The sequence below is a fragment of the Glycine max genome, chromosome 2 (assembly GCF_000004515.6).
Source record: "Glycine max cultivar Williams 82 chromosome 2, Glycine_max_v4.0, whole genome shotgun sequence".
NCBI classification, from domain to species: Eukaryota; Viridiplantae; Streptophyta; class Magnoliopsida; order Fabales; family Fabaceae; genus Glycine; species Glycine max.
In genome coordinates this window covers 18,188,169-18,212,041 of record NC_016089.4, presented here as the reverse complement: position 1 = coordinate 18,212,041, position 23,873 = coordinate 18,188,169, and positions in this window count along the sequence as shown.

The following is a 23,873-nucleotide window of genomic DNA, read 5'->3' as shown; positions in this document are numbered from 1 at the left end:
GGAGGTGTTGCTAGGTACACCCAACACTTAAAATAAAATGACGAAAATATTCTTTATCCGTAAGCCTTTTAAGTTGATCCGTAAAAGGCTTACAGATCAACTTGATCCGTAAGGCTTCTACGGATCAAATTGATCCGTGTTGTTCCGTAAAAGGCTTACAGATCAAGTTGATCCGTAAACCTTTTACGAATCAACTTGATCCGTAAGTCTTTTATAGAACAACATGGATCAATTTGTTCCGTAGAAGCCTTACGGATTAACTTGATCCGTAAAAGGCTTACGGATCAAGTTGATTCGTATGCTTAATATCAACATATGGATCAACTTGATCCGTATCAACCTTACGGATCAAGTTGATTCGTATGCTTAATATCAACATATGGATCAACTTGATCCGTATCAACCTTACGGATCAAGTTGATCTGTATAATTTATGGACCACCCTCACGCACATCCATCACAAATGCGAAAAAATGCAGGGGTAATTTTGATATTTTTAAAAAATGTTGGATGCACCAGCAATAATGTTGGGTGCACCTAGTAACACCCTTTCATTGGATGGGTTAGGGTCGGCCCGACTAGTCCAACCCATTATGCCACCTCTACATAATATAGAAGAAATGAAAAGGATCTTGACTCGACAACAAACCATAGTAATGAAAGAAACAGAGAGGATTCTCAATTAACCTTTCAATGAGATGAGACACCAACCAAAAGTAAACCATTCAAGCTTTCCAATTGTCTGCCCCAAGAGATCCATCTTTCTTCCCTTGGAAACTAAACAGGTCCAAAACAAGAGACTCTTCATCCATCATAGCACACATGCACCAAGTTTAAGCATTTCATTTTGTACATACTTATACTCATCCTAACACATGCTTTAGGCAGGATTAAACACATATAGGTTCTGTCCAAATCAGGAGAAACACTTAGAATATAAACACCAATGGAATATCAGCACCAAATCTGTCCTGCGCCCACGATTCATTTAACCAGTTTTGGAGTAAAAACCACAACATTGTAGAAAACTCGAAACAAAGTGAGACCAATTGTGTTTGAAAGATAAGACAAATTTATAGGACCACCAAAGTCTTTAATTTAATTCATTATAAATCAAAACCAGTTTAAATCTAAATACAACACATTTTACATGGTAGAATTCAGCACACTCTTTTGATATGGTTTGGAAGTGCTATTTTCCCTAAATTTGAAGTGAGTTACGGACTTGGGCAAGATTAATTTTGTACTCTTTCGAGGTATCTAAAAACATGCAAAATGGAGAGGTCTCAATTTGTGGTTCAAGTTTTAAGTCTCTTAAATTAATAGAAACATTACTTAGATCAAAACTATCCCTGCACCGAAACAGATTAAGCATGTCCCACCAAAATATTCACCAAATATTCTAGTTAACTCTAAAAATCATGGGACCAATTCAGTTGACTAGAACACATCTGAAACTAAATTACTGTAAAAGGATTTTGCTTAACCCAAACAGAGAAACTCATGAGCGAATTTCAAACCCAGGACTGATGTTAATACCGAATAAATATCCTTATAAGAACTCAATAAAACCTTAATAGAATATATAAATCAACCGGTTAAGCATAAGTAATTATATCACAACAACTTATAACTAAAGCACCTCAAAATTAGGATGTTACACTTACATTTAAGTAAACTCTTATAGCAACTTGTTTTTAAAACACTTTATACAATTAATATTTCATACTTTAAATCATAAGATAAATTACTTTATTGATTAAAACATAGAACAACATACTTTAGTTTATAAAAAGAAGTTGCCCTAGCAACTAACAATTGAAAATACCATCTTATGGTAGTGAAATATTGCTCAAATGATCTTTTTGGTCCTTTATCTTTTTTTCTTGTTTACTTTGGTCATTTATCTTTTAAATAGTTCATTTTGATCTTGTATCTTATTTGAAAGGTTCAAAATAGTCCTTTTGTTAGGTTAAACATTAACATCGTTAATATTCTCTTCTTCTCCATCCATTTTTCGTTTTTTCTCTCCTACATGTTCCACCATTTTTTTTCTTAGATCATAGACTCAAAAGCTTCCTTTTCTCCAAACCCTAACCCTAGCCCAAGCCCCAAACTTGAAAACCCCCACCCATGCTTCCCCAACCTCACCTTTTCCGCAATTTCCCACTTTTCTCCTTTGTGTTCCTTCGCTCCCTGCATCGTCGTACCACTATAGAATCACCACCAAAGTCGCTCCCCAACCTCACCCTCCCTGAAGTGGTGGTGATTCTATAGTGGCACGTCGTCGTTGTGCTCCTTTGCTCCTTGTGTCGTTACATTGCTATAGAACCACCATTGGAGTCGCCACTCCCCATTTTCACCCTTCTTTAAACACTTTAGGGGTTGGGTCAAATTGAAGTTAACAAGAATGAGGAGAAATAGACCGATTTTCATCTCATTTTTTCAAGTGCATGGATTTAGCTTGCATTTTTAGATCTGAGTTTTTCAATATTGAAGGTTTTCCATATCTGAATTTGTTCAATATTGGGATTTTAGGGATTGTTTGTTTTTCCTAGTTATGGGTTTCCCTTTTTCCAGTACTAAATGTTGAAGGCATGAATTTGAACTCACCAAGTGCATGTTGAAATGAATGTTCTGGGTTGCCAATGTTCTTGTGTTTCTACTTTTCTAGGTTTTGGGTGCTTGCAATATTGTTCTCGATTGAAGATGTTTTGTTCTGAATTCATGTTCTTGTTGTTTTATTTTTTATTTTAAATATTTTAGTGGTGGCTAAAAACCGCTACTATGTGTTAATTATAGCATGAAGGTATTTCAAGAAAAAAAGTATTTTTGGCAGTTTTTAGTCGTTAGTATCTTTATACTAAGGACATTAGCTTTTGCATTGACGGAACAACTATTTTGAACCACTTTAAAAACATGAAGGACTAAAATAAACTTTTTAAAAGATAAAGGACCAAAATGAACAAAAAAAATAATAAAGAACCAAATAGGTCATTTGGCTTAAAATATATTATATGTAAGTGCTTTAGCTCAAAACTCAATGATTTAGGTTAAGTCATTAAAGAAAGATATAATTACAAACTAGTATATTATTCCTTTAAGTTACAAGAGACATGATGTTAATACCAAATAAATATCCTAATAAGAACTTAATAAAACCTTAATAGAATATATTTTCCAAGACTTTGAGAACTATTACTACATATATTAATCCAAATCTAACGAGATATATGACGGACTCAATAAAGTATCATGTACTTTAGCCTTTAATTAAGATGTTTGGAGATAAGCATATGATAGTTTAAAAACTTATATGATAATATTTAAAAGTATAACTAATCCTATTTATAGATATTTATGGATTAAAACCTACAAGAATATGTATGTATGTAAGCTTGTGAGAGTGCAAGCTCTAACAACGGGCAAATAATTATCCTTCAACATTCAATGTTCTATCTGCTTCAAATTTGGACATGATGTTGCTAATTGTTGGCACAACCTTCCTCCTCATTCAATGGTGGTGTAACTTATCATATGTTCACTGATGACTCAACCACTACAATTTTTGCAGCCTATGCAGCCTATGTTTTGCACACAGCCACAAATGCACCCTCTTATGTAGTATGGTGTTGTTGCTCCTCCTATGCTTAACAATTTTTTTGCTTAATATGTTATTCCACAACAGCTGCAGCAACAAACTTAATTGGGCAACACTTCTCAAGCTCCTATGATTGCCAATTATCCTTCACCACTACCACAGTTAGCTCCTACATCATCGGCTCCCCAAGCAATGCTTGTTGGAACCAACACTAGTCCCTCTTGTAGCTGGTATCCTAATTCAAGGGCTTCACACCATGTAACTTCTAATGTGCATAACATACAACAATGTGTTCCTTTTGAGGGGTCTGATCAAGTCACTATAGGCAATGGTCAAGGTTTGCCTATTAAATATATTGGTTCTTTCTCTTTTCTATGTCCTTTTAATTCTAATATTAGTCTTAATCTTCACAAATTATAGCATGTCCCTACTATCTCTAAAAATTTGTTTAGTGTCAGTCAATTTGCTAAAGACAATTCGGTCTTTTTTGAATTCCATCCTAATGTATGTTTGTTTAAATCTCAAGGATCCAATGAGATACATCTTAGTTGTGATGGCTTGTACAAATTTCCCAGATTGTTGTCAAGTTCTATTTTTTAAATTCTGCATCTTTACGTCCTATTATAACAAGCACTTGGCATTCTAGGTTAGGTCATCCAAGTGCTGCTTTTCAAAAAATTGAGATGCAACTTTCTAAGATAAAAATGAGCTTGATTTTTGTTGTTCATGTTGTTTTGGAAAATACTTTTTTATCAAAAATAATAGTTATACCTTTTAAAGTCTCATGTACCTAACACCATTATACCTCTTGTAGACAAAACTTGTAATTCAACTCTGTTAGATACCATTACCTATTTTTAGTTATCTTTTGGGACCAACTCCCTTTGATTCTTCTACTGGGTATAACTATTATGTTATTTTTGTTGATGCCTATGCTAGGTATACTTGGATTTTTCTACTAAGGGTTTATTAAAGTTTGAGATACGTTTGAGAGTAAAGAGGAGAAGCAAAAGATTTGAGTGAAAACTGATTAATTATGATTGGCTCACTTAACAAGATAACACATTTGTCTATATATAGAAATTACACAATTGTTAGCATCTCAACTAAACTAACTAACAGAAAATATAATCAACTAACAAAAAATAAGCAATTAAGCTAGCTCTAACTAACTAACTGCAATTGAATTACTTGCATACTTAATTGACTGTACATTTATCTCTAATACTTCTGCAATAGCTAGTGCAAAACTCTTGTACTTGACCTTACTACTATTTGCTACACTTGAGGTGGATCTGTGATCTTCTAGATTTGAAGCTCAATCAACATCACCTAGGCCTCTAATAGGAATAGAATCAGTAGAAATTGTTGATCTTAAAAGTGTAGTCCATGATGAAGAGTACCTTTTAGGTATCTCAATATCCTTTTAATAGCTGTCCAATGAGCTTCAAGAGGGTGTGACATGAATTGAAACACTTTATTAACTACATAGCTCAATTCAAGATGGGTGATAGTGGAATATTGCAAGGCTCCCAAAACTAATTTGTACAAAGTGGGATCAGAAAAGCAATATGACCTTGTCTTGGTCAGCTTGCAACTTGCCGTCATAGGAGAGGAAATAGGATGAGCTTTTGTCACTTTTGTCTTCTGTAAAAAGATCTCTAATGTATTTACTTTGAGAGAGAATAAGAGAACCATCAGATTGTTGTTTAAACTCAATACCCATAAAATAATCCAAATGTCCAAGCTAAGAGATAATGCAACATTAGGTTTGGAAGTCAGTAATTGAACTGAATTGCTAGAGATGATAACATCATCAACATAGGCAAGAAGAAAAATGGTGTGAGAGGCTATTTTGCAAACAAATAGAGAGGAATTACACTTAGTGGAGACAAACCTAAACTGAATTAGAGTAGACTTTAATCTATCAAACCACTACCTCGGGGCTTGTTAAAGACCATAAAGTGCCTTGTCGAGTTTGCAAACTAATGTCTTATCTTTATGCTCAAAACTAGGAGGTTGTTGCATAAAGACATCATCTTCAATTAGCCCATTGAGGAATGCATTATTAACATCCAATTGAAAAATCTCCCATTGATGAGTAATGGCCAAAGTAAGAACTATTCTAATAGTTACAGGCTTGACAACAGGAGAAAATGTTTCATTAAAATCAAACTTAGCTACTTCATGAATGCCCTTAGCCACTAAACATGTTTTATACTTGTTGACTGAACCATCTAGATTTTCTTTGATTATAAAAACCTTATTGCAACCCGTAACTTTCCTATTGGGTGGCAGGGAAACTAAGTCCCAAGCGTAGTCATTTTTTGTAAACCTTTAAACTCTACATGCATAGCCAAAAACCATTTAGGACCAATTACAACATGTTTGATGTAACGACCCGCCTCATCGCTACGATATCACTAACTATAAAATGTGACATTTCAATTTTAAGTGAAAGCTCCATTAATTTGATTATGAAAACGGTAAATTCTTCGCAATATACATTCATCAAACAATGCACAAACACATAAATAATTACATATATATATATATATATATATGTATGTATGTATGTATGTATATTAAACCGCAATACATCATTCACATGCCAGAACATAATTCAGTTTTTACATATATCAAAACTTGGGACTTACATGCCCAATAAAAAAGAGTCAAAGAACCAACAAGAAATAGTTGATAACAAAACACAACTTTCTCCCAAAACAAATTCCAACGTTATCACGTCGGCTTGGCGGCTCCAACAAAAGACTTTTCTCCAAGTCGCCTACTGTTGGTCTTCTTCTCCCACAATCAAAATTTTGATATCATCACAGACACCAACCACACGGTACAAAAATAGTAAGGGTGAATTTATTATAAAAGATCAACAAACACCAAATGACAATGATTAGCAAGAAAGAAATATCAATAACTACAATCATTCTCAATATAATCCATTAGTTCAGCATACACTTAACAAACTAGTCATCAACTCTAAAATGCAATGTGGTACCATTCATCAGGAAATAGCCTAAGTGTGTCCACATGACACGCTCACTTAGAAAAACTAGGTAGTAAGTGTCAAGGTCACCCTGTCGTGCACAAGCAACTTCCCCCCCCCCCCCCTAAATGGTGATCAGCCTGAGTTTCAAGGAAGTTCTAAACCGAGTGACATGCTCCCAAGTACAAGTATTTTTCCTCATGAAAAATTATGAGTACTTACTGACAAAGTTTATATTATTTCTATGCAATATGAAGTATGAAACATGAGCATCATCAATGCACTGACCATGGATAGTTAAAGATTTGAAGTCATCTCCTACTTTCTCCAGGGATGCTTAAAACTCTTTAAACACTTTATTTCCCCCTCTAGGGATATCCAACATGGTCACACCACCCCCAGGTACATACACAACATACATCATCTCAATGACATCATCAACATCAACATCAACATCATCTCATCTTAATATCATTATCAACATCAATATCATCTCATATCAATATCATTATCAACATGACAAGCAATCACATTCCACATACATACTTATAAATTCATGCCTGAGATTCACATTTCCCAGGTCTTTAGACAACACAAACCTCATACAACAATCATCCATAATATCACGAGACTAATATCTTAAGGAAAATTCTAAATTAAAAAGGAGAACTATGATATTCAAAACAAAACTCTTATGCCCATTTAAAATTTAATAAAGAAGTAAATAAAAGAACAAATATAAAATTTTGGGCAGAGTCTCCTTTGTAAATTAAGACTTTTCCCAAAAATTCTAACCATTACAGTGACAATATCAATAACAAATATATCACATCCCATTAGTTAAAAACACAATTTTTATTGAAAACTAACATGCACATCAATAACAGATATATCACATCACATTAGTTAAAAACACATTTTTTTAAAAAAACCAACATGCATAGGGACAAAAATACATCCCCATAATTGAGTTCCATGACCCCAACTATGGTATCAAAAGCTGTAATCAAACAATAAACTCCCTCACCTATCTATATCTCTTTGTTAATTCCTTGTGGCATTGTTCTAAGATCTCTTAGGTTCTTGTTCGTTCATCCAAACTATATACTAAATCAAAGATAATTTAGTATAGATTTCAAAGATAAGGTTAATATCAACTTTTGGGGTCAAATACTCATTCAATTTTAAAAAGGGCTAAAGGGGTATTTTGAGATCCACACCAAAGAGACATCATTTTGAAATTTCAATTACGCCATTATGATCATGGTTCAGTGAAGGTTACAAAAACAAAGTCTATTTTATTAAAAAAAAAACCAACTTTTACAACGTCTCATTTTCAAGGTTTTTTCAAAGAAACTATAAAAACATCCAATAATGGTACCCAAGTCACAAGAGATGCAAAGATAGGCTCAAACTAACTAGGAGAAGGCTTAGTAATCATGGTTACCTTGAAGAAACTGCGAAGGGAGGATTAGAGGCTTCGTTCTCTACCAAATCCTTGAGTTGAGTTTTGAAGATTCCACTCCAATTAAATTTTTCATTTCCGTGCAGTGGCCTTGCGGCAAGCAACGACAACTCATGATGGTCACTGGTGGTCGGTGGTGGTTAAGGAGGAGGTTGGGGGTGTTGGGTGAGGGTTTAGGGGAGAAGAAGGAAGCAAAATGGATGTTTTACATTTCTGGACTATTTGTAACCTGCAAAACTTGCCCAGACGAAATTTTGCTCACCTAGGCAAGCTAATCCAACTCATACTTGCCTGGGCGAGTTCTAGGCCAATTTTGCTCCAACATATTTTACTGCTTTTGTGAAGAAAATCATATCTCACACACTCTAGATGTTATTTTGAATATCCCAACAGTCAAAACGTGCATACTTGGGTTTCAAGCCCACAGTCCAACTTTGAAAGCGATCCAATGGTTAACGAATTTAGGATTGTGGTTTTGCCGGAACAGATTTAGGTAAAACTTAAAATTTCATGATTTCAACCTAAGTCAATAAAACTCCCTATAACTCAACATCCACATCAAGCAAATCACACATGGCTAATTCAAATAATACCTTAACTCATCCAAATTAATCAAGTAATCAAATAACATAAGAAATACATCAAACATCTATTTTTAGTTATCGAAATTTCAGGGCGTTATATTTGACAGATTTGGATTCATAATGTGTTAAAAGAAGAGAAGGACGAATTTTGTATTGATGAATGCCATATTTTGATTTGGTTTTCATAGGGTGGCTATTAGCAGGTCTAGGTGGGGAGAGTGAGGGGGAAGCAAAAGTTGAATGGATAGATTTTGAACTTGAGGCAGAACCGGGATCTAAGTGAGGTTCAGAATTTGTAAGGGATGGATGAGTAGATTTAGGATTGATAGGACAGTTAGAGGGAGGTGAAGTAGGTTCTGAATGTGTGCGTTCAAACTGAGAGAAAGGTTTAGATGGAGAAGCAACTTGGTTAGCAATGGTAGCTAAAGTAAGAACAACAATCTGAGATGGCATTATAGGAAAGCTTATTGGTACAGATGGCACAATATCTTGAGTAGATGAAGAATGACTTGAAAAAGCTTAAAATAAGGAAACTTGAACCCATTAAAGACAACATCTTTAGATATATATATCTTTCCTATAGGTGAAAGACACTTAAATCCTTTGTGAGAAGTAGAATATCCAAGTAAGACACGCTCATGAGACCGAAATTCTAGTTTTTGACTATTGTAGGGTCTTAAGAAAGGATAGCATGAACATCCAAATGATTTTAAGAAATTATAATCAAGGGTATGTTTAAACATAGTAGTAAAAGGAACTTCAAAATTTAAGGATGAAGTGGCAACCTATTAATGAGAAAAACAATTGTTGTAAATTCAAATTCCCTAAATTTGAGTGGAAGGGAGGCCTGTTTGAGAAGAGTAAGTCCCAATTCTGTAATGTGTCTATGTTAGAATTCTATTACACCACTTTAATGGTGAGTATGAGGACAAATAACCATATGAAGAATTCCATGGACATCTTAGACCTAAACTCCCCAATCAATTTGGACACTTTCAAGTTTGGTGTCAAACTGAGTTTCTGTCATGGCTTCAAATTGTTGAAACAGAAAATGCATCTGATTTATATATCCAAATATATCATGAAAAGGCATCCACAAAAGTAATGTAATAATAGAATCCATGATAAGATGGAATGTGAGATGGTGCCTAAAGATCATTGTACACTAACTCAAGTGGAAAATTATAGGAAGTATTGGAAAAAGTGGATGGCAATCTATGGGATTTGCCAATACAACGAGCTGAACAAAAATCAATACAAAAATTTATTTGATAAGGGAACATTACACTATTTGAGTACAAGTTTCAAAACATTAGAATTAGGATGACCTAATCTAATGTGCCACAATGATTGAGAATTACAGATAAAGTTAGAACTAAAACTAGACTTAGAAAATTAAGAATCAATGGTGCTTTTACAATAAGTACTATTAGATGGGTTTGCACAAGGAGCTGAGCTTGCTGGTATGAACAATGGAATTCACAGTTGCAGTAGAAGGAGAAAGGTGATAGGAAGTTGAAGAAGGAGTTGCCTGCTTTTGTAAATGAGATTAGGAAAACATAGACACCATCAAGACTAAGAATTCCTTGGAGCAAGACTTCATTGGTGACCTGTGATTTCACGACACAATAATTAGAGTGAAACTAAAAAAACACATTATTATCATGTGCAATTTACTCACGTTGATCAAGTTTTAGTTATAGTATGCACATCAATAGTTTATAAGAGTTAAAGCTATTTTAGAGTTAAGAGGAGAGGCAAAGGAAGAAGATCCAACAAAATTATGTTGAAAACTTGTTCATTACCAATTAAAATCTGATTTGGCCCTCAAAGAACTCAAGCTGATGAATATTTTATGACTCTCCTGTGACATGAAAAGAAGCTTTTGAGTCTAGAATCCAAGTGGAAGAGTTCCCTTGAGCAGAATCTGAATTAGCTATCATATCAGAGGGCTAATTCTAATTTGACTATCCTCTAGACTAGTTATTATGAGATTGATTGTTGTTTCTAGAATTAGTTCCATTATAACTGTTCTGAAAGGATTGAATCTATTGAAGATTACCTTGACTTGTAGGATCTTGAAGAGAAAGTGATGAATTAGGTTGATATCCTTGATCAAACCTAAAATGACACACTGAAGCAGTATGCCCAAATTTATAGCACACTTGATACTGAAAATTAGAGTAATGTCCTCCACGACCACGATTGCCGCTGCGTCGGCCACTTCCACAACCAAAGCCTCTGCCATAATTGGGGGTTACTATTGCATGATTGATCAAAATCAAATCCATAGGACTCGTTTGGTACAAAATATAAATAAAAAAAAATATTTTTTCTGATAAGGATTACAATTTGAAGATGGAGCTTGAGTGTAATTAATCGAAGGAGAATATTTGATCATCCTTTTTCATGACTTCAAAATACGTGACCTATGTACTAGTAAGAGCACTTCAACTTTAGCAATTGGAGGAGACTCAAACTTTCTTTCAATTACTACAATTATAGGATCATACTCCATCAGAAGGCCTTCAAGGATGACGTCGACATGTTTTTGATGTGATATCGGATCTTCGACACCATTAAGCAAATCACAGATCACTTTGATTCTCAAAAGAAACTTTTTCATCGTCTTATCGTCAAGCGTTGTGCGATGCAACTCCATGTGTAATTGTCAAGCTCGAGCTCGTGTCTGCAAATGGAAGTACTCATGAATTTTCTCCTAGACTTAATAGGAATGAGTGCATCTCAGCACCTGCGAGAGAATCATCTTCAATAATGTCAACTGAAGCCAAGTTTAAAGAACCTGATCTTGTTGTTCCCAAATTTCATAGGCAGGATTTTCAATTCTTGGATCACAATCATTTTCGATGAGAAAATGCATCATAATTGTAGGATTCGCCACAAATTGTAGAAGTTTGTGAGGTTTTATCACTAGTTCTACTTGTTGTAGCCATAATAGATAATTGGAATCATCAAGCTTTTTTGAGATCAAGGGAAATGATTAATGCGAATGATGAGAAAATAAGGGCGTATCAGAAGTGTTTTCTGCCATTGATGAAGCTTTGGATCGAAACTAAGCTCTGAATACCATATTAAAGTTTGAGAGAAAAGAAGAGAAGCAAAAGATTTGAGTGAAAACTGATTATGATTCTTCACTCAACAAGATAACTCATTTGTTTATATATAGATAGTTACACAATTGTGAGCATCTCAACTAACTCTAACTATTGAACAAAACATATAACCAACTAACAAAAAATAAACAGTTAAGCTAACTTTAACTAACTAACTAACTGCAGTTGAACTAACTACATACTTAACTGGCTATACATTTATCTCTAATAAGGCTAAATCTGAAACGCTTACTATCTTTAAACAATTTAAAGCTTTGGTTGAAAAGCAATTTAATCTTTCTATAAAAGTTATCCAAACAAACTAGGGGAGAGTTCGGACCTTTTACCCTCTTTTCACAACAAGAAGGCATGATGCATAGTGTCCTCATACACATCACCAAAATGGTGTGGTTGAGAGAAAACATAGACACATAGTTGAGCTTGGCCTTACTCTCTTGGCTCAAGCTCTTCTTTCTCTTGGGACCATGCCTTCCTAACCAGTGTATATCTAATCAATAAACTCCCTACTTCTTCCTTCAAATTTGAAATCCCATATTTCAAATTGTATAAACCGCAACTAGATTATCACTTTCTTAAGATTTTTTGTTGTGCTTGTTTTCCATTCCGATGACCTTATAACAAAAATAAACTTCAGCAGATGGCATAAGTTACATATTTAAGGATGTTGTGTTTAATGAGTCTGAATTTCCATATCCTAATTTGTGTTCTTCTTCTACTTTTTCTAACTACTCTCTAGAGTCTCATGTACCTAGCACTACTATACCTCTAGTATTTGTCCCTCAAACCCAATCACCTGCTCCTTCCTCTCTTGCCTCTCCAACCAACACATCACAATCTAGTCAATCTTCTCCTTCTTTACCGATTGGCCCTCAACCAAACTCTCAAACAACAACTTCTGTACCTACTAATTCATCTCGCAAAGTCTTTTTTTTTTACCACAGGCATCTCTCATTCCACCCATTCCTCAAAACACCCATCTAATGAAAACCATATCCAAGTTTGGTATTGTGAAACACAAAATTCACCGTACTATTCTTCTTGCTCACATGGAACCTAAGTCTACTAAGCAAGCCTTGGCTGATCCTACATGGCTAGTTGCCATGAAAGTTGAATATGATGCATTGATTAAAAATGACACTTGGTTGCTTGTTCCCTTGCCCCCTAATAGAGTTCCTATTGACTGTAAGTCAATTTTCAAGGTTAAAGAAAACCTAGATGGCTCGGTCAAAAAGTAAAAAGCCAAATTAGTGACCAAGAGATTTCATCAGTAGTATAGAATTGATTATATAGAGACTTTCTCACCTATTATCAAGTCCATAATAGTAAGACTTCTTCTCTCCTTAGCTATCACTTATGGGTTACCACTTCGTAATGGCATTCTTGAAGAGGAGGTGTGCATGCAACAACTTCTAGGGTTTGAATCTTCTACCAAATCAATGGTTTGCAAGCTTCATAAGGATATCTATGGCCTCAAACAAGCTCCAAGGGACTAGTTTGATAGACTTAAAGAGACTCTACTGAAGTTTGATTTCGAACCCAACAAGCGTGCTCCCTCTCTCTTGGTTTACTCCAAGGGATTATCTACCATCTACATGTTGGTACATGTAGATGATATCATAATAATGCTGAATAATACTCCATTATTGCAGCAACTTGTGTCTTGGCTTCAATCTCTTTCGTCAGAACTTGCAGTCTCATACAAGTTTCTTGTCATCCACTATGACAACACAAGCACTATGTCACTTGCTCATAACTATGTTCTTCATGCTCACACCAAATACATCAAGTTAGACTTTTTTTGTTCACAAAAAAGTTATGCACAAATTGCTCCAAGTAATTGATGTGCCTGCCACAGACCGATATGCAAATATCCTTACCAAGGCTTTGTCTCCCACTAACTTTCCAATTTTTCTCGGTCTCACCCACTATGAGCTATTAGAGTAACTTTCCAATTTTTCTTGGGGGGAGGGGGGCTATTAGAGTATTATTTTCTCGGTCTCATGTAGTTCATTGTAATTTGACTTAATCATTCTGATCAATGATAAAATCTACTTTATATTTTCTCTCAAATTCTATCACTGCCAACTAGTTAGTTGTTAGTTAGTTTTCTATTAGTCACTCAAGTCTTTGTAATCTGACTTTTTGATTCAGATTAATGAGAAAGTAGTTTCAGATTCTCTCAAACTCTGATATAAGGGAACCAATGCTTATGGGGGAATTCTCATCATAATGATGATAGCATAATGAGACCTCGTGTCCAAACTTGTGACAAAGCTGACACTAAACATTGGCATACCTACCGAGAAGGTTGAGTAACTTCAGGTGAAAGTTGAGAAGAGGTAATAATGGGAGAGGAATTAACAGGTTCAGGGATAGGTTCAGGTTGAAAAATAGAAGCAAAAATAGATATGGTTGGAGGAGAAAGGCTAGGTTCTGATATGAAAAGTGTTGTTGTATAGATGTAATGGATAGTTAGGAATGTTGTGCACCAACAAAAATAGGAATAGTGGGTACAACAAATTCTCCTCCGTCGTTGTCTTCATCAGCAAGAGCTTTTGAGTGCTTCAAAATCATTTGTGCACTCAATTTTTCAGAAATCGCATGGGGAAAACTATTTTCTTTAGCTTCACCAAGTGGAACCTGTGATCAAGAGCTATCATCTTTAACATTATGCATCACTTGAAGATTTCAATTCTAACACTATCACTAACGCATTTCATACTCGAGAAGAACAAGTTCAGTTCCTTCTTGTGTGGTTTCAATCTCTTATTTCCGTTGACATGCTTTTGCGTGTGATTGGTTGGAAATCTTCATGGCAACTATGGGACAAGATTCAATTGCACTTTTAGTTGCTTACTCGAGCTTGTGTTTGACAACTTCACAATGATCTCCAATCTCTCTCTCTTGATAATCGCTTTATTATGGTTATCTCCTTTATGTTCAAAATCTTGTTAATGAGCTCACCACTATTGGTGAATCGATGCTGGCATCTGAACATCTACATCTGATTCTTGATGGCCTTCCTGATGAGTATGATTCTTCTATTTCTGTTATCAGTACTCGATTTGACCCCCTTTCAATTGATGAAGTTGGGACAATTCTATTAAAGCATGAAACGTGAATCGAAAGATCAAAGAAAAGAGCCTTATGTTCAATTAATCTCACTAGAGGTCTCTCTGGCAATTCCTCTCAATAAAATGCTTCTAATCCAAATTTGCACTTGCTATGAACCTTAATTCTTAGGGTCAAGTCTTTTAAATTAATACAAACAATAATTAGATCAAAACTATCCCAACACTAAAATAGATTCAACATGTCCCACCAAAATATTCACCAAATATTCTAGTTAACTCTAAAATCAAGGGACTAATTCAATTGACTAAAGCACATCCGAAACTAAATTATTGTAAAAGGATTTCTCTTAACTCAAACAGAGCAACTCATAAGCAAATTTCAAACCTAGGACTGATGTTGTCTCGTAATTCCAAGAATCAAAATCATAGGATTTAAGTTATTCTTTCGCTCCTAATTTCCTTCCTATTTCTTAAAAGGGAGAAACATGGTTTATTTTAGTTCTAAAACACCTAAGGAAATAAATAAATCAAGGAATCAAGCTTTACATACCCTGTGTTAGGGAGATTTAGTAAATTATATTCAGATAGAGAAGCTCAGATGATAGAATGAAAAGATAGATACCATGCAAAGTTGTTAAATTTATTGTGAATAACAAAATTTATAATGAAAGGGTTCAAAGCACTCTCAAGCTCACTGAAACCAGAATACAAAACTCCTTAAAAAAGGATATAACAATTATCTAACTGAAAATAGTTACAACAAAAAAAAACATAAAATAGTTATAGTTACGACACAACTTATGTTAATGAACCACTATAATGAATGCTCCACCAGATTATAGAAGATTGGACGACTAATACAGAAGACAAGAGTGTTGGACTAGATGACCAACTTATGTTAATGAACCACTATAATGAATGCTCCATCAGACATTTTTTTCATTATTTTTTGGGCCTTGTATTTAGGGCTCCATAATATAGGTAAGGTACCCTAGAAATGTAGGATTTTTCAGCCCTTGTATTTTAGGGCACCTAGACTAGTTTTTTGTATTAGGGGTAGTTTTGTAATTCCAACAATCTACGTCATGCAGATCCAAATAATGCATGAACTTGTTTCTTTGAACAAGCTTTGTGAATATATCAGTTGGATTCTCCGTCGTATCAACTTTTTGGACTTCGACCCTTTTCTCAAAATGTATGAAGTGGTATCTGATGTCAATGTGCTTAGTCCTCTTATGATGAACTTGATGCTTGTCTAAGTAGATTGCACTCAGACTATTGTAGAAAATGATAGCCTTTCTTTGGAAACCCAAGATTTTGAATCAAACCTTTCAGTCAGATCCATTCCTTTGCTACTTCAACCAAAGTGATGTACTCTACCTCTGTAGTGGATAAAGTTATTGTGGGTTAAAGTGTTGCATTCCAAATGACAAGAGAGTTGCCAATCGTGAATGCATACCTAGTCACAAATCTCCTTGCATCCAAATCTGCAATATAGTCAGAATCTGAGTAACCAACGAGAGCACAAGATGTGTCACCGTGGTAGACGAGTCCAATATCAGCTAATGTTCCTTTCCAGGATTACCTATATACCTACTCACAACACTAACTGCTTGTGCTAGGTCCGGTCTGGTGGATACCATAGCATACATGAGACTGCTTACAACACTTGCATAAGAAACATGAGGCATGTATTCCTTCTTTGGTTTTGATTAAGTAGTATTGAGTTCATATAGACAAATATATGTTGTTAGAGGAATACATATTGGTTTTATGGATGCCATCTAAAAACAATTCAACACTTTCTGAATGTATTCCTTTTGACACAAAAATAACTTCTTCTAGACTCAATCCCTCTTGATCTCCATGCGTAAAATCTTTTCGGCAACTCACATGTCCTTCATCTTAAATCCACTATTGAGTAGTGACTTCAAATTACCAACATATTTTGAGATTCCATGAGCATGTCATCCACATAGAGTAATAGATAAATATGAGAACCATCCTCCACCTTGCTATGATAAACACATGAGTCATTGTGACTTCTGATATACCTATGAGAAACCATGAACTCATCAAATCTCTTGTACCACTGCCTTGGTGTTGCTTCAACCCATCAAGAGACCTCTTCAATCTACAAACAAAATTTTCTTTTTCTTCCACCTCAAAACATTTTCGTTGTTACATCAAAATGTCTTCCTCTAGTCTTCAATGGAGAAAGGTTATTCTGAGATCTAGTTGCTCTAACTCCATGTCCAGAGTTTCCACTAAGGCCAACAAAACACATATGGAAATGTGTCAAACTACTTGAGAGAACATCCTGTTGTAGTCTATTACTTCCTTCTGGCTATAGCCTTTAGCTACCGGACATCCTTTATAACGAAGGACTTCTTCAATGGAAGATCTAGAATTTTTGTTGAAGATCAACTTGCACACCACTGTTGGATCAAGTGGCCTCGAAATAATTAAGAAGAGGGGGTTGAATTAACTATGAATATGTCTTGGCTAATTAAAAATCTATCCTTCTGAATGTTACTAGATTCAATTAGGCTTTTACTACAAAGTTAAGAAAGTAAAGAACAAAAATAGAAACTTAACCAAAAGTAAAAGCGGCAACTAAAAGTACACAGCGGAAATTAAAGAGTGTAGGGAAGAAGAAGACAAACACAAGATTTATACTGGTTCAACCACAAACCGTGCCTACATCCAGTCCCCAAGCAACCTGTAGTTCTTGAGATTTCTTTTAACCTTGTAAAATCCTTTATAAGCCAAAGATCCACAAGGGATGTACCCTCCCTTGTTTTCTTTGAACAAGTGGATGTACCCTCCACTTGAACTGATCCACAAGAGATGTACTCTTTCTTGTTCTCAGTATAACAATCCCCAAGTAGATGTACCCTTTACTTGTACCACAAAGGATGTACCCTCCAATGTGTTGGGTCAAAGAATTCTCAGGCAGTTAGTCCTTTGAATCTTTGTAAGGGGAAACAAAAGATATCTCAGGCGGTTAGTCCTTTGAAATCTTTTGCTTAAGGGGAAGGGAAGAATCAAAAAAATTCTCAGGCGGTTAGTCCTTTGAATCTTTTGTAATAGAGAAGAGAGACACAAAAGAATTCAGGCGGTTAGTTCTTCTGTTCTTTTGGCAAAGGGAGAAGAGAATGAAAACATGAATAGCACAAGTTTTTGAACAAAGAACTTTTCTTGGAGGAGAAAGTGTTGATCAAAAACTTTTTGAAAGATGAAGAGAAATGAATCAGAAAATTCTGTAGAAAGATATTGAAAGATGTTGAGAGATGATGTTGAAAAAAGATTGAAAGATAGATTATGTAAAAGATTGATTATGATTCATGCCATGGTCACATATTTATAATCTCTTGATGACTCAAGTTAAAGTTTGTGACTCTTGGCAATTTCTTTAAAATTAGTCACTTAAAAAAGTTGTGACTTTTGAAAAAATCTTCAGAAACAAGTCGCTTGAAGAATTGTGACTTTTGGAAATTTATTTTTCAAAATTAGTCACTGGTAATCGATTACCATTAAGGTGTAATCGATTACACATCAACATATGTGACTCTTTATTTTAAATTTTGAAAATCAAAAGGTTTAGAAGCTCTGGTAATCGATTACAAGTATTGTGTAATCGATTACACAAGTTTAAAATGTTTTGAAAATGTTTAAACACAAGTTGTAACTCTTGAAATTTGAAATCTTAACGTTTTAAAACACTGGTAATCGATTACTACCTTCTGGTAATCGATTACCAGAGAGTAAAACTCTTGGGTAATGATTTTGTGAAAACTTCTTGTGCTACTCAATGTTTTTGAAAGACTTTTTTAGTACTTATCTTGATTGAGTCTTCTCTTGATTCTTGAATCTTGATCTTGATTCTCGAATCTTGAATCTTGATTCTTGAAACTTGATTCTTGAATCTTTGGAATTTGCTTAACTATTGATTCTTTGGCATCATCAAAACAACCTTGGAAGACATTGCTTCCACAACCACTACTTGTTTACCTTCAGGTAGCTTAACTAAATCCTAAGTTTGGTTCTTCTAAAGGAAACCCATCTCTTCATTCATAACCACTATCCACTCCTTAGCTTTAGAACAGGAAATTACTTTCTGATAAGTGGTTGGTTCGAATGAATCAATTTCTTTTGCTACTTGTAGTGCATGAGACAGTATATCAAAGCCATATCTTTCAGGAGCTTTGATTTGTCTTTATGCCTTTTGGGTGTTGTTGTTTTGGGCTGCTTTGGATAGTTTTGACTTGTCCAATTAGTCCCCTCAACTGGTGCTAAATTCTGATGTTGAGGGTGAATTTGAAGATCTTGATCAGTCTCATTAGGTGCTTCAAACTGCTTATGATCACTAATGATTTTATTTGTGCAACTATCAAACTTCACCTACTTAGTGGCATCCTTTGCCTTGATTAAATCTTCATCAGATTTAGAATCTTCTCCTTCTATCATCTGAGCTTCCCTATCTGAGTGTAATTTATCGAATCTTCCTAACACAGGGTATGTAAAGCTTGATTTATTTATTTCCTTAGGTGTCTTAGAACTAAAATAAGCCATGTTTTTCCCTTTTAAGAAATAGGAAGGAAATTAGGAGTGAAAGAATGACTTAAATCCTATGATTTTGATAACTGGTGCTAAATTCTAATGTTGAGGGTGAATTTGAAGATCTTGATCGATTAGGTGCTTCAAACTGCTTATGATCACTAATGATTTTATTTGTGGAGCTATCAAACTTCACCTGCTTAGTGACATCCTTAGCCTTGATTAAATCTTCATCAGATTTAGAATGTAGTATAGAGAGTTTGTCAAAGATGACATCTCTAGTTAGAATGATCTTTCTTTTACATGGAGATCAGACTCAGAATCCTTTGACTCCATCTCCATAACCCATAATAATCCCTTTTTGCCTCCCATACATACAAGATTTTTCTTAAGTTCTAGAACACGATGAACTTTAGTTAAGATTCTAACAACACTAACATGCATCCTGATTTGTATCAAACCTATACCAAAAGACTTATAAGGAGTATCGTTACCCAAGAAGATGTTGCTACCAGACTTCTTCTCATATGTCTCAAACCAATGTCTGTGTGGACAAATATGATAGTAACAACCTAAGTTTGCTACCTATTGTTCAAAATGTTGTTGTAGTTCTTCACCAATAGCCATAACCAAATCACTTTTTGATGAGGAGTCATTTTGAACAGGAACAACAACAAAAATATTTCTTTTCTTTCTTTAGACAATTTCGCTTCCAATAACCCAGTTTTTTGTAATTATTGCATATGTCCTTAGGATCAACTTTGCTCTTCTTGCCTCCTTTGTCTTTCTTTTTCTTCTTCCCTTTAAGCAGAATTAGTCACTGATAATTTGGACATAGTGGCTTCATCATCATTCCCAGACGCCTTTAGTCAAAGATTTCTAGAATAGAGACTGGACTTTACTTCTTCAAGTGTAAGGGAATCCTTGCTTACACTAAGAGCACTCACAAAATTTGCATAGAAGGGAGGGAGATAGGCTAATAAAATCATTGTTAGATCTTTGTCTTCCATCTTTACATTAGTGTCATGTAGCTCCATCAGAATAGAATTTAGCTCATCAAGATATTCCTTCACTAGCATCCTTCCTTCAAAGGCCAAACAAACATCATTTCAAAAAAAAACTTGTTGTAGATTGATTTTGTCATGAAGAGTTTCTCTAATTTGAGCCAAAGCCTAAGAGTAGTCACTTCTTCCAAAACTTTATAAAGAACCTCATCAGACAGAGATAAGATAATTAGAGAATGTGCCTTTTCCTCTTGTAACTCAAGCACTGACATATCAATCTTCGACGATTGATAGGAGAGAAGAACCCAGATGCCTTGTTCTTTCAACAAGGATAACATCTTGATGCGGCAAAGCTTGAAACTATTCTTCCTTGTGAATTTCTCAATCATGATTGTGTTGACCATCTTCTCGAATAGAATCTTGAAGACACAACAAAAATAGATAACAAATAGAATGGTTGATCACTGATGACTTGATCTACCACAAAACAGATGCAAAATTGATATTGAATCGAAGCTCTGATAACTCTTTCATGGATCACAATTCAACATCTTAACAAACCCAAAATTAAAGAAAAATTTTGTAGAAGAAAGGGAAAACCAAATTAAAGTGAGAAATGGAAATGAACAACATCACAAGCCCTAAGGATTGATAAGTTGAGGAGAATTCACCACAAAGAATAGGAATTCTTTGATAAGAATTTAGGGTTTTACACAATAACCAAGAGAGAACAATTCTCTCACACTTAGCACAAAGATAAATTCTGATTTCATCCAAATCTAAGTCTCCTTTATTGATAAAATTGTGAGGTACATTTGTCCTAAGGCATACCAAGAGTCCCTAATTATAATGAACTTCTAATGATAGTAATTATTTCAAGTTAGTGGCTTATTTACTTACTAGCAAGCCAACGACCACTCCTATTATGTCATATTAAATATTTACAACTTTATTTAATAGAAAAATAAAACTAGATAATATATTTTCATGGGCCTTGTCTTGAAAATCGATCCACCAAGTCCTTGTAGTGCTTCATTGTCCATGTTCCTTGTTTAATCCTCATCAAAAAGAAAAATATTGCAGAAAATTGTTAAGTTTAGTGCGAATAACGAAATTTACAATGAAGGTTTCAAAGCAATCTCAAGCTCACTAAACCCAAAATAAAAAGCTCCTTATAAAGGATACAACAACTAACTATCTAATAAAAAATGGTTACAACAAAAAAAAAAAACAAAAAGCAGTTATAGTTACAATACAATCTATGTTAATGAACCACCAGAATGAACGTTCTTTTCTACATGACTGAACTCCACAGTAGATTACAGGAGACTGGATGACAATTATTGAAGACAAGGCTACAAGACTAGATGACCAACACCGTCATCCACCCTATCTCTATCGTCTATTGTCCAACAATCAACACCCTGTACACTTCCCTTGCAATCAAATTCACATAACACTTCATGTACCCATGCCTAAAAATATAAACTTTCATATTCTTTACATTAGCGAGTCATTAAAATATAACTTGATTGATTCATTAAGGCACTCATATAAAAAATAATTGGCTTAAATATCCAACAGGCTATTTGTCTAGAATCAAGAAATCAAAACCCATAAGCCACATATTATACATAATGAATGCATATGCCAATCCAATACTCACTCACCATTCACATTTCCATACCATCAACTTTTAGCACCACAAGTATACAAACCATAAAATTATAATCACATTTTGCTTTTATAATACAAGAGTCTTTAAATTAAATTCTATAAATAGGGAAATCAAAAGTCTTGCAACACACATCTATATATCTTACTATAACAATCATCATTTAAGTTCCAATGATCATTCCTTGACCTTTGATTGTGGCTTGTAGATTAGTTTTGTGAGCTAACCCACCTTATAGCTTAGTGGTCATTCAGGGGCCCATTTTAAACCCGCAAGGCATACCTAACTATTCTCATGGCAACAAGCACAAAAGTAAAAAACAAAGAACAAAACAATTCACAATAATAAAAACAAAACAATATCACAATTTTATCAAATGGAGTTATAAGTCATCGAGAACAAGATGCTTCCGACTAACAATAATTTCCTAAATAGTCTAGGCTATCTCACACACCTCTACCTCGATTTTGGAGCTTCCTTTGTTAGTTCTCCACAATCCATGTGACTCCTTATGCACTTTTCTCCTTTAACTTCCAACAGACATAACTTTCTGCTTAGTTATCCAATTGATGCGCATGACCTATCAAATGAAAATTCTCAATGAACACTACACAAGCATGGCTCTGTATATGGCTTTCAACCTTCTACAAGTCAAGTGCAAGGACAAACAAATTTTGGCTCATGCTGGAAGAAATGAGATATCACAATTTGTTACTTTTTTTATTCCTATATTGTGAGGGAACACATTGGCACGATCCGAGCTTCATTGGCAAAGGAAAAACACCACCTTGAGCTATTGGTATGTTTGATTCAATGAAGGGGAAATGGAACCTGACATGCAATATTGTTGTTGGTCACAAACTAGGAAAAGGAAAAAGGGAGGGAGATATGGGCAAACCAAAGATGGTGGTTTCCAATTGAGATGAAGGAATTGGTGATTATTGATAGTAGGGAGAGTAGGGCCAAATTGGAGAATGAGAGTGGTTGAGGGGCTTGTGCATGCGTTTGTGTGGCCTCACTTGGTTAGGAAGAAAGGTTGAATGGCAGAGAATAAGAGAGTGTGTAGGTTTTGGACAATGGATGGTGCACATGAAGCTTTTGTGGGAGAAGAGTTGAAAGGCTTAGGTATATGTGGGAAGGTTGTGCCTAGTTTGGTGCAAAAGAGAGATTGAACTATTTTTCTTTTTAGAAGAATAGTAGCGACCAGCTAGTTTTTAATGTGGAGATATAATCATGATATGAATATAAAATTGCAATTGAATTAGAATATAAAGGTATCAATTTAATTAAGTTGTTAGAGATAACTATAGCAAATATCTTATGAACTTCAATAGAAGACAAATAATAATAATAATAATAATAATAATAATAATAATAATAATAATAATAATAATAATAATATAGTTTATTTGATATATACATAAATCAACCAGTTAAGCACAAGTAATTATATCACAACAACTTATAACTAAAGCACCTAAAATTTAGGATGATACACATACATTTAAATAAACTCTTATAGAAACTTTTTTTTAAAACACTTTATACAATTAATATTTCGTACTTTAACTTATAAGATAAATTGTTGTGTAGATTAAAGCATAGAACAACATACTTTAGTTTATAAAAAGAAGTTTTCATAACAACTAAAAATTTAAAATATCATCTTATGGTGGTAAAATATTTTATGTAAGTGATTTAGCTCAAAACTCAATTATTTAGCTTAAGTAATTAAAAGAAGATATATTTACAAGCTAGTATATTATTCTTCT